The following is a 10248-nucleotide window of genomic DNA, read 5'->3' as shown; positions in this document are numbered from 1 at the left end:
TTACAAGCAACGAGGTTTTTACCGACACTCATATGCCACGCACAAACTCTCACGTGAACATGCAAAACATCTGCCATATCAAATGTTCAAAACATGCTTGCCTGGTTCGGAGAAGTCGGAGTCTAGCTCGGCGAAGTTCGCGGCTCCGTCACCTCTCCCGGAACCTACGGCAAATCACGAAACGGGTACTAACGTGAAAACCAACACATACACAGAAACTTTTCCAAATATTTTTCAAATAAATCCCATAAAAAACTAGACAAAATTTGAAGATTGTCAGAAAAAGAATCACTCAAAAATACCTTTTTATTAAAAAGTTATAAAGGTTTCTGTCCAGGGACTTATCTGTAATGAAACAGAAAAGTTCCAGGGTTTTAACTGAGAAAACAGAAAATGCTTCGGCTGGGAATGCGCAAGCGCAAAGGAGGAAACGTATTTTGCCCGAAGGCGCCAACAGAAAACGGTTCACGAATAAAAGAACAGAGGCTGACATGCGGGGTCCACATGTCAGGTTTGAAAAGCTCGCCGGCGCCCGAAGACTGCGGTGGACGCCGGCGTCGAACCACGGCGAGATAGGGGGAACGGAGGGTACCAAGAGCTTCAGCGTCCTCTTCCGCGTCGGTGGGTGGTGGACTCGTCCAACGGGGAGCACTATGTCGACGGCGACACTTTCTCCGGCGGACGGCGGCTCGGGTGAGGATGGGGAACTCCGGTGGAGGGCTGCAAGCTTCAAATTGAAGTGCGGGTCAGAAAGAGGGGTGCATGGTGAAGCTACTGGTAAGAGAATGGAGGCGGAGGAGCACACACGGGGGCGAATCGGGCTGGATCCCGTGGCGGGTCGCGGCGGCCGGAGTCGAGGAAGGAGACCTCCTCGGGGCTCTTCCAGTGGCTAGGCGTGCTCTAGGGGGAGTGCAGGGCTGGTGGGTGCTCGAGTTGAAGCTCGGGGCCTCTATTTATAGGCAGATCGACGGGGTGGCCGTGAACGGAGAATCTCCGGCGAACGATTACGGCGGAGCAGTGGATTGGCAGGTGGTTTGAGCGGCCGGGCAGCATCAGTGGAGGTTACTGGACTCGTTTTGCAGCTAAACGGGGTCGGTCTTGGCGTAATGGCGTCGGTCCACGGTGAGGTGACCGCACGGGCTCAACGGCGGCAGAGAGCACGCTCCGCGCCCTGCGGTTCACGACGAGAGCGGCAGCGCGTTCGGGGGAGTGGAAGGCCACGCGGCGAGCTCCGGTGGTTTGGGCGGCGCTGGGGGGCGTCGTCGGCGCCGTGTCTCCCGCTGGCGTCCGCAAAGCCGCCGCCGGCGTCGGTCACGGGGCGGCGCACCTTCTGCTGCTCGTCGCCGACGCCCGCAAGGCGCCAGGCGTTCGTGCGGTGCAGGAACAAGAGAGCGGGGACGAGGAGCAAGGCGATGCGGTGGCACTAGCGAGATCGACGTCCGCTTCTGAAGAAAACGACAGCAGCCACTTGACTGAATCTCTGAACTTACTGAACGTGACAAAGACAGTGCACTGCAGGTGTTCGACAGAAGGTTTTGGCTTTGAGATAAATTTTTTTGGAGCTGTAACTTGGTGAGATGACCACTCAAAGCACCCAGAGGCTGCCTGATTTTACTTGGAATTTTTTAGAGAAGGTTTGGAATGAATTTCACCAAATTTGGCAAATCTGGTCCAAACTTGCAGCAAGTGTAGTTTGAAAAATTTGAACTGAAGACCAGTGGATCTTCATAGTTCTAGGTTGAGGGTACAAAGGACTAGGGAGGAGAGTTGGTTTGGGGGCAAAAATCAAAACAGAAAATGGAGTTCCTTTGTAAATCCCCAAGTAGTAGGATAGAAGACAGAAATTTGTTAGAATAAGATTCAAATGAAAGTGATCACAAGAGGAGGAACAACTTGCTGGATTTGATGCAGGACATGATCCAAAGGTGAGGGAGGAGTTAGGATAGAGGATTTGCACTAAGGCCATGGCAAGAAGGAATTGTTGAAAGTGGCAAAGGACTTTCCAAAAGCCATAGTGCAAAATTCAAAAAGGTTTTCAAAAGTTACTTTTCCCAAATGAAAAACATTTTGTCTTGAGTCCAAATGAAAAGCAAGGACTTCCAAGACCAAAGGCAGATCTTGGGTGAATCCAAATAAAACTTTTGTCATAAAGAAAAATTATATGAGAGGGGGAGTTCTCTTGAAGAAAAATTTAAATCACTCCCCTCAAGTCAAATAAAATCTTTTGAAACAATCCAAATAAAAACTTGGGTGTCACACCGTAACCATCTGTTGATCAACGAGCTAGTCAACTAGAGGCTTACTAGGGACATGGTGTTGTCTATGTATCCACACATGTATCTGAGTTTCCTATCAATACGATTCTAGCATGGATAATAAACAATTATCATGAACAAGGAAATATAATAATAACCAATTTATTATTGCCTCTAGGGCATATTTCCAACAGTCTCCCACTTGCACTAGAGTCAATAATCTAGTCCACATCACCATGTGATTAACACTCATAGGTCACATCACCATGTGACCAACATCCAAAGAGTTTACTAGAGTCAACAATCTAGTTCACATCACTATGTGATTAACACTCAATGAGTTCTGGTTTGATCATGTTATGCTTGTGAGAGAGGTTATTAGTCAACGGGTCTGAACCTTTCAGATCCGTGTGTGCTTTACGAATATCTATGTCATCTTGTGGATGCTACCACGCGCTATTTGGAGCCATTTCAAATCATTGCTCTACTATACGAATCCGGTTTACTACTCAGAGTCATCCGGATTAGTGTCAAAGTTCGCATCGACGTAACCCTTTACGACGAACTCCTTTTCACCTCCATAATCGAGAAAATTCCTTAGTCCACTAGATAGTAAGGATAAGTTCGACCACTGTCATGTGATCCATTCCCGGATCACTATTGTACTCCTTGACCAACTCATGGCAAGGCACACTTCATGTGCGGTACACATCATAGCATACTGTAGAGCCTACGTCTAAAGCATAGGGGACGACCTTCGTCCTTTCTCTCTCTTCTGTTGTGGTCAGGTCTTGAGTCTTACTCAATACTCACACCTTGTAGCACAGCCAAGAACTCCTTCTTTGCTGATCTATTTTGAACTCTTTCAAAATCATGTCAAGGGTGCGTTCTTTGAAAGTATCATCAGGCGTCTTGATCTATCTCTATAGATCTTGATGCCCAATATGCAAGCAGCTTTTATCCAGGTCTTCCTTTGAAAAACTCCTTTCAAACAACCCTTTATGCTTTCCAGAAATTTTACATCATTTCGGATCAACAATATGTCATTCACATATACTTATCAGAAATGTTGTAGCGCTCCCACTCACTTTATTGTAAATACAAGTTTCTAACAAACTTTGTATAAACCCAAAATCTTCGATCACTCCATCAAAGCATATATTCTGACTCCGAGATGCTTGCTCTAGTCCATGGAAGGATCGCTGGGGCTAGCATACCTTTTAGCATCCTTAGGATGGACAAAACCTTTCTGATTGTATCACATACAACCTTTCCTTACGAAAACTGGTAAGGAAACTTGTTTTGAAATCCATCTGCCAGATTTCATAAATGCAGCTAATGCTAACACGATTCCGACGGACTTAAGCATCGCTACGGATGAGAAAATCTCATCGTAGTCAACTCCTTGAACTTGTGAAAATACTCTTTGCCACAAGTCGAGCTTCATAGATGGTAACATTACCGTCCATGTCCGTCTTCTTCTTAAAGATCCATTCATACATGAATCCTATCTCGGATTTCATGGCTTCTAACCATTTGTCGGAATATGGGCCCACCATCGCTTCTCCATAGCTCGTAGGTTCATTGTTGTCTAGCAACATAACTTCCAAGACAGGATCACGTACTACTCTGAAGTAGCACGCATCCTCGTCGTCCTACGAGGTTTGGTAGTGACTTGATCTGAAGTTTCATGATCACTATCATAAGCTTCCACTTCAATTGGTGTAGGTGCCACAGGAACAACTTCCTGTGCCCTGCTACACACTAGTTGAAGTGACGGTTCAATAACCTTATCAAGTCTCCACCATCCTCCCACTCAATTCTTTCGAGAGAAACTTTTCCTCGAGAAAGGACTCGTTTCTAGAAGCAATTAGTTTTGCTTCCAGATCTGAAATAGGAGGTATACCCAACTGTTTTGGGTTTTCTATGAAGATGCATTTATCCGCTTTGGGTTCGAGCTTATCAGCCTGAAACATTTTTCACATAAGCGTCGCAGCCCCAAACTTTTAAGAAACGACAACTTAGGTTTCTCTAAACGGTGTCGTCTCAACGGAATTGCGTGGTGCCCAATTTAAAGTGAATGCGGTTATCTCTAATGCCTAACCCATAAACGATAGTGGTAATTCGATAAGAGACATCATGGTATGCACCATATCCAATAGGGTGCAGCTATGATGTCCGGACACACCATCACACTATGGTGTTCCAGGCGGTATTAATTGTGAAACACTTTCCACAATGTCTCAATTGGGTGCCAAACTCGTAACTCAGATACTTATCTCTATGATCATATCACAGACATTTTATCCTCTTGTTACGACGATCTTCAACTTCACTATGAAATTACTTGAACCTTTCAATAATTTAGACTTGTGTTTCATCAAGTAAATACACCCAGCATCTACTCAAATCATCTGTGAAGTAAGAACATAACGATATCCACTGCATGCCTCAGCACTCATTGGACTGCATACATCAAAATGTATTACTTCCAACAAGTTGCTCTCCTGTTCCATCTTACTGAAAACGAGGCCTTTCAGTCATCTTGCCCATGTGGTATGATTTGCATGTCTCAAGTGATTCAAAATCAAGTGAGTCCAAACGATCCATCTGCATGGAGTTTCTTCATGCATATATACCAATAGACATGGTTCGCATGTCTCAATCTTTTCAAAACGAGTGAGTCCAAAGATCCATCTACATGGAGCTTCTTCATGCGTTCTATACCAATATGACTCAAATGGCAGTGCCACAAGTATGTGGTACTATCATTGCTATTTTATATCTTTTGGCACGAACATGTGTATCACTGCGATCGAGATTCATTTTAGGTGCAAGACCATTGAAGGTATTATTCAAATAAACAGAGTAACCATTATTCTCCTTAAATGAATAACCGTATTGCGATAAACATAATCCAATCATGCTCAACGCAAACACCAAATCTCGATGGTAGAGGGAGCATGCGATGCTTGATCACATCAACCTTGGAAACACTTCCAACACATATCGTCATCTCACCTTTAGCTAGTCTCTGTTTATTCCGCAGCTTTTATTTCGAGTTACTAACACTTAGCAACCGAACCGGTATCTAATACCCTAGTGCTGCTCGGAATACTAGTAAAGTACACATTCATATAATGTATATCCAATATACTTCTGTCGACCTTGCCTGCCTTCTCATCTACCAAGTATCTAGGGTAGTTCTGCTTCAGTGACCGTTCCCCTCATTACAGAAGCACTTAGTCTCGGGTTTGGGTTCAACCTTGGGATTCTTCACTAGAGCAGCAAATGACTTGCTGTTGCATGAAGTATCCCTTTTGCCCTTGCCCTTCTTAAACTAGTGGTTTTACTAACCATCAACAATTGATGCTCCTTCTTGATTTCTACTTCCGCGGTGTCAAACATCGCGAATAGCTCAAGGATCATCATAACTATCCCTGATATGTTATAGTTCATCACGAAGCTCTACTAGCTTGGTGGCAGTGACTATGGAGAACCATCACTATCTCATCTGGGAGATTAACTCCCACTCGATTCAAGCGATTATGGTACTCAGACAATCTGAGCACATGCTCAACGATTGAGCTTTTCTCCCTTAGTCTGCAGGCTTAAGAAACTTGTCAGAGGTCTCATACCTCTTGACGTGGGCACTAGTCTGAAATCCCAATTTCAGTCTTCGGAACATCTCATATGTTCTACGACGTTTCAAAACCGTCTTTGGTGCCACAATTCTAAACCGTTAGCATTACGCACTGAACTATCACGTAGTTATCAAAACGTGTATGTCAGATGTTCCGCAACATTTACAGACGACGCTGAGGTTCAGCACACCGAGCGGTGCATTAAGGACATAAGCCTTCTGTGCAGCAATGAGGACAATCCTCAGTTTACGGACCCAATCCGCATAATTGCTACCATCAACTTTCAACTAAATTTTCTCTAGGAACGTATCTTAAACAGTAGAACTAAAGCGTATGACATAATTTGCAAAGATCTTTTGACTATCTTCATAATAATTAAGTTCATCTGATTAATGAACTCCCACTCAGATAGACATCCCTCTAGTCATCTAAGTGATACATGATCCGAGTCAAACTAGGCCATGTCCGATCATCACGTGAGACGGACTAGTCATCATCGGTGAACATCTCCATGTTGATCGTATCTTCTATACGACTCATGCTCGAGCTTTCGGTCTCTTGTGTTCCGAGGCCATGTCTGTACATGCTAGGCTCGTCAAGTCAACCTAAGTGTTTTGCATGTGTTCCGAGGCCATGTCTGTACATGCTAGGCTCGTCAACACCCGTTGTATTCGAACGTTAGAATCTATCACACCCGATCATCACGTGGTGCTTCGAAACAATGAACCTTCACAACGGTGCATAGTTAGGGGGAACACGTCTCTTGAAATTTTAGTGAGGGATCATCTTATTTATGCTACCGTCGTTCTAAGCAAATAAGATGTAAACATGATAAACATCACATGCAATCAAATAGTGACATGATATGGCCAATATCATTTTGCTCCTTTGATCTCCATCTTCGGGGCACCATGATCATCTTTGTCACCGGCATGACACCATGATCTCCATCATTGTGTCTTCATGAAGTTGTCACGCCAACGATTACTTCTACTTCTATGGCTAACGCGCTTAGCAATAAAGTAAAGTAATTTACATGGCGTTATTCAATGACACGCAGGTCATACGAAAAATAAAGACAACTCCTATGGCTCCTGCCGGTTGTCATACTCATCGACATGCAAGTCGTGATTCCTATTACAAGAACATGATCAATCTCATACATCACATATATCATTCATCACATCCTTTTGGCCATATCACATCACATAGCACATGCTGCAAAAACAAGTTAGACGTCCTCTAATTGTTGTTGCAAGTTTTTACGTGGCTTGTATAGGTTTCTAGCAAGAACGTTTCTTACCTACGTAAAACCACAATGTGATATGCCAATTTCTATTTACCCTTCATAAGGACCCTTTTCATCGAATCCGTTCCGACTAAAGTGGGAGAGACAGACACCCGCTAGCCACCTTATGCAACTAGTGCATGTCAGTCGGTGGAACCTGTCTCACGTAAGCTTACGTGTAAGGTCGGTCCGGGCCGCTTCATCCCACAATGCCGCCAAAACAAGATAAGACTAGTAACGGCAAGTAAATTGACAACATCGACGCCCACAACTACTTTGTGTTCTACTCGTGCATAGAAACTACGCATAGACCTAGCTCATGATGCCACTGTTGGGGAACGTAGCAAAAATTCAAAATTTTCTACGCATCACCAAGATCAATCTATGGAGTAATCTAGCAACGAAGGGAAGGAGAGTGCATCTACATACCCTTGTAGATCGCGATGCGGAAGCGTTGCAAGAACGCGGATGAAGGAGTCGTACTCGTAGCGATTCAGATCACGGTTGATTCCGATCTAAGCACCGAAGAACGGTGCCTCCGCGTTCAACACACGTGCAGCCCGGTGACGTCTCCCACGCCTTGATCCAGCAAGGAGAGAGGGAGAGGTTGGGAAGACTCTATCCAGCAGCAGCACGACGGCGTGGTGGTGATGGAGGAGCGTGGCAATCCCGCAGGGCTTCGCCAAGCACCGCGGGAGAGGAGGAAGAGGGAGAGGGGTAGGGCTGCGCTGAAAGAGAGACGTTCTCGTGCGTCTTGGGCAGCCCAAACCTCAACTATATATAGGGGGGGAGGGGGCTGCGCCCCCCTCTAGGGTTCCCACCCCAAGAGGAGGCGGCCAGCCCTAGATCCCATCCAAGGGGGGCGGCCAAGGGGAGGAGAGGGGGGCGCCACTAGGGTGGGCCTCAAGGCCCATCTGGACCTAGGGTTTGCCCCCTCCCACTCTCCCATGCGCTTGGGCCTTGGTGGGGGGCGCACCAGCCCACCTGGGGCTGGTCCCCTCCCACACTTGGCCCACGCAGCCTTCTGGGGCTGGTGGCCCCACTTGGTGGACCCCCGGCACCCTCCCGGTGGTCCCGGTACATTACCGATAACACCCGAAACTTTTCCGGTGACCAAAACAGGACTTCCCATATATAAATCTTTACCTCCGGACCATTCCGGAACTCCTCGTGACGTCCGGGATCTCATCCGGGACTCCGAACAACATTCAGTAACCACGTACATACTTTCCCTATAACCCTAGCGTCATCGAACCTTAAGTGTATAGACCCTACGGGTTCGGGAACCATGCAGACATGACCGAGACGTTCTCCGGTCAATAACCAATAGCGGGATCTGGATACCCATGTTGGCTCCCACATGTTCCACGATGATCTCATCGGATGAACCACGATGTCGGGGATTCAATCAATCCCGTATGCAATTCCCTTTGTCTATCGGTATGTTACTTGCCCGAGATTCGATCGTCGGTATCCCTATACCTTGTTCAATCTCATTACCGGCAAGTCTCTTTACTCGTTCCGTAACTCACATCATCCCGTGATCAACTCCTTGGTCACATTGTGCACATAATGATGATGTCCTACCGAGTGGGCCCAGAGATACCTCTCCGTTTACACGGAGTGACAAATCCCAGTCTCGATTCGTGCCAACCCAACAGACACTTTCAGAAATACCTGTAGTGCACCTTTATAGTCACCCAGTTACGTTGTGACATTTGGTACACCCAAAGCATTCCTACGGTATCCGGGAGTTGCACAATCTCATGGTCTAAGGAACTGATACTTGACATTAGAAAAGCTCTGAGCAAACGAACTACACGATCTTGTGCTAGGCTTAGGATTGGGTCTTGTCCATCACATCATTCTCCTAATGATGTGATCCCGTTATCAACGACATCCAATGTCCATGGTCAGGAAACCGTAACCATCTGTTGATCAACGAGCTAGTCAACTAGAGGCTTACCAGGGACATGGTGTTGTCTATGTATCCACACATGTATCTGAGTTTCCTATCAATACGATTCTAGCATGGATAATAAACGATTATCATGAACAAGGAAATATAATAATAACCAATTTATTATTGCCTCTAGGGCATATTTCCAACAATATTATCTCATCTCTTATCCTAGTTTATCTACCTCCTTTAATCACCCGGCGGAAATCGCCGTGAATTCATTTTTATTCGAGCTGATTTGAGGGTTTTCTTTCATACATAGAATGTATAATGCGCGGATACTTCAGGACTTGGCGACCGCCGCCAGAGGTTCCATCTCATCGTACTAGATAACTTTAGGACGCGCGCGGTATGTTCAATCTCACCCTAAATCGGTTGGCATGGCCAACTTTCCTGAACATATTCTAAATATTGTTACATTTGGATAAAAGGTGCCACATGCACCATATACGTCAAAGGGGATTTTTTCCCCTCTTCTTGCTATATTAGGCAAATTAATGATGTGTTGTTCTTTCGATTACTCTCATATTTCCCTGACATCACGTGTTACCCTATCTGTTTAATTATAGACTTTTGTCCTTCGATTTCAACTGCTGTACAGTTCTTTCAATTTGGGCCCATATTTGGATGTTACCATATTTTCTTTAACAACCCTACCATTTTCTGCAGGACATCCCTCGCTATGCAACAGATTATGTAGTGCACAATTTTTCCCTTTACATACATCAAGGCTCCACGAATGTCATACTGCGCACAAACCATGGATTTACAATCATTGCTACTGTAAGACTTGATGAACATGGTGGCTCCTATTTTGGCACTGGCTTTTGGAATGAAATTGCAAAGTTTTATGTTCATTCCAAAATTTTATGTACTGAAAGCTGGCACTAAAATTGCACTGCACATAGAAAGGCCTGGTCATGAGATATATGCTAACTTCCCCATCAAAATCATCCATCCATACTTTGTTCGAAGTAAGTTTTGTTTTCAACTATCTGCATATGTTGACTTACCCAGCAATGTAAAATGAATTGTGTAGTATTTAAGCAACCAATTGTTATTCCCTTATCATAATATATTCCTACCTAATAACTTCTAGTT

The sequence above is a fragment of the Aegilops tauschii genome, chromosome 7 (genome assembly GCF_002575655.3).
Source record: "Aegilops tauschii subsp. strangulata cultivar AL8/78 chromosome 7, Aet v6.0, whole genome shotgun sequence".
Lineage (NCBI taxonomy): Eukaryota > Viridiplantae > Streptophyta > Magnoliopsida > Poales > Poaceae > Aegilops > Aegilops tauschii.
The sequence above is the reverse complement of the archived record's forward strand: the minus strand, read 5'-3'. Positions refer to the sequence as shown.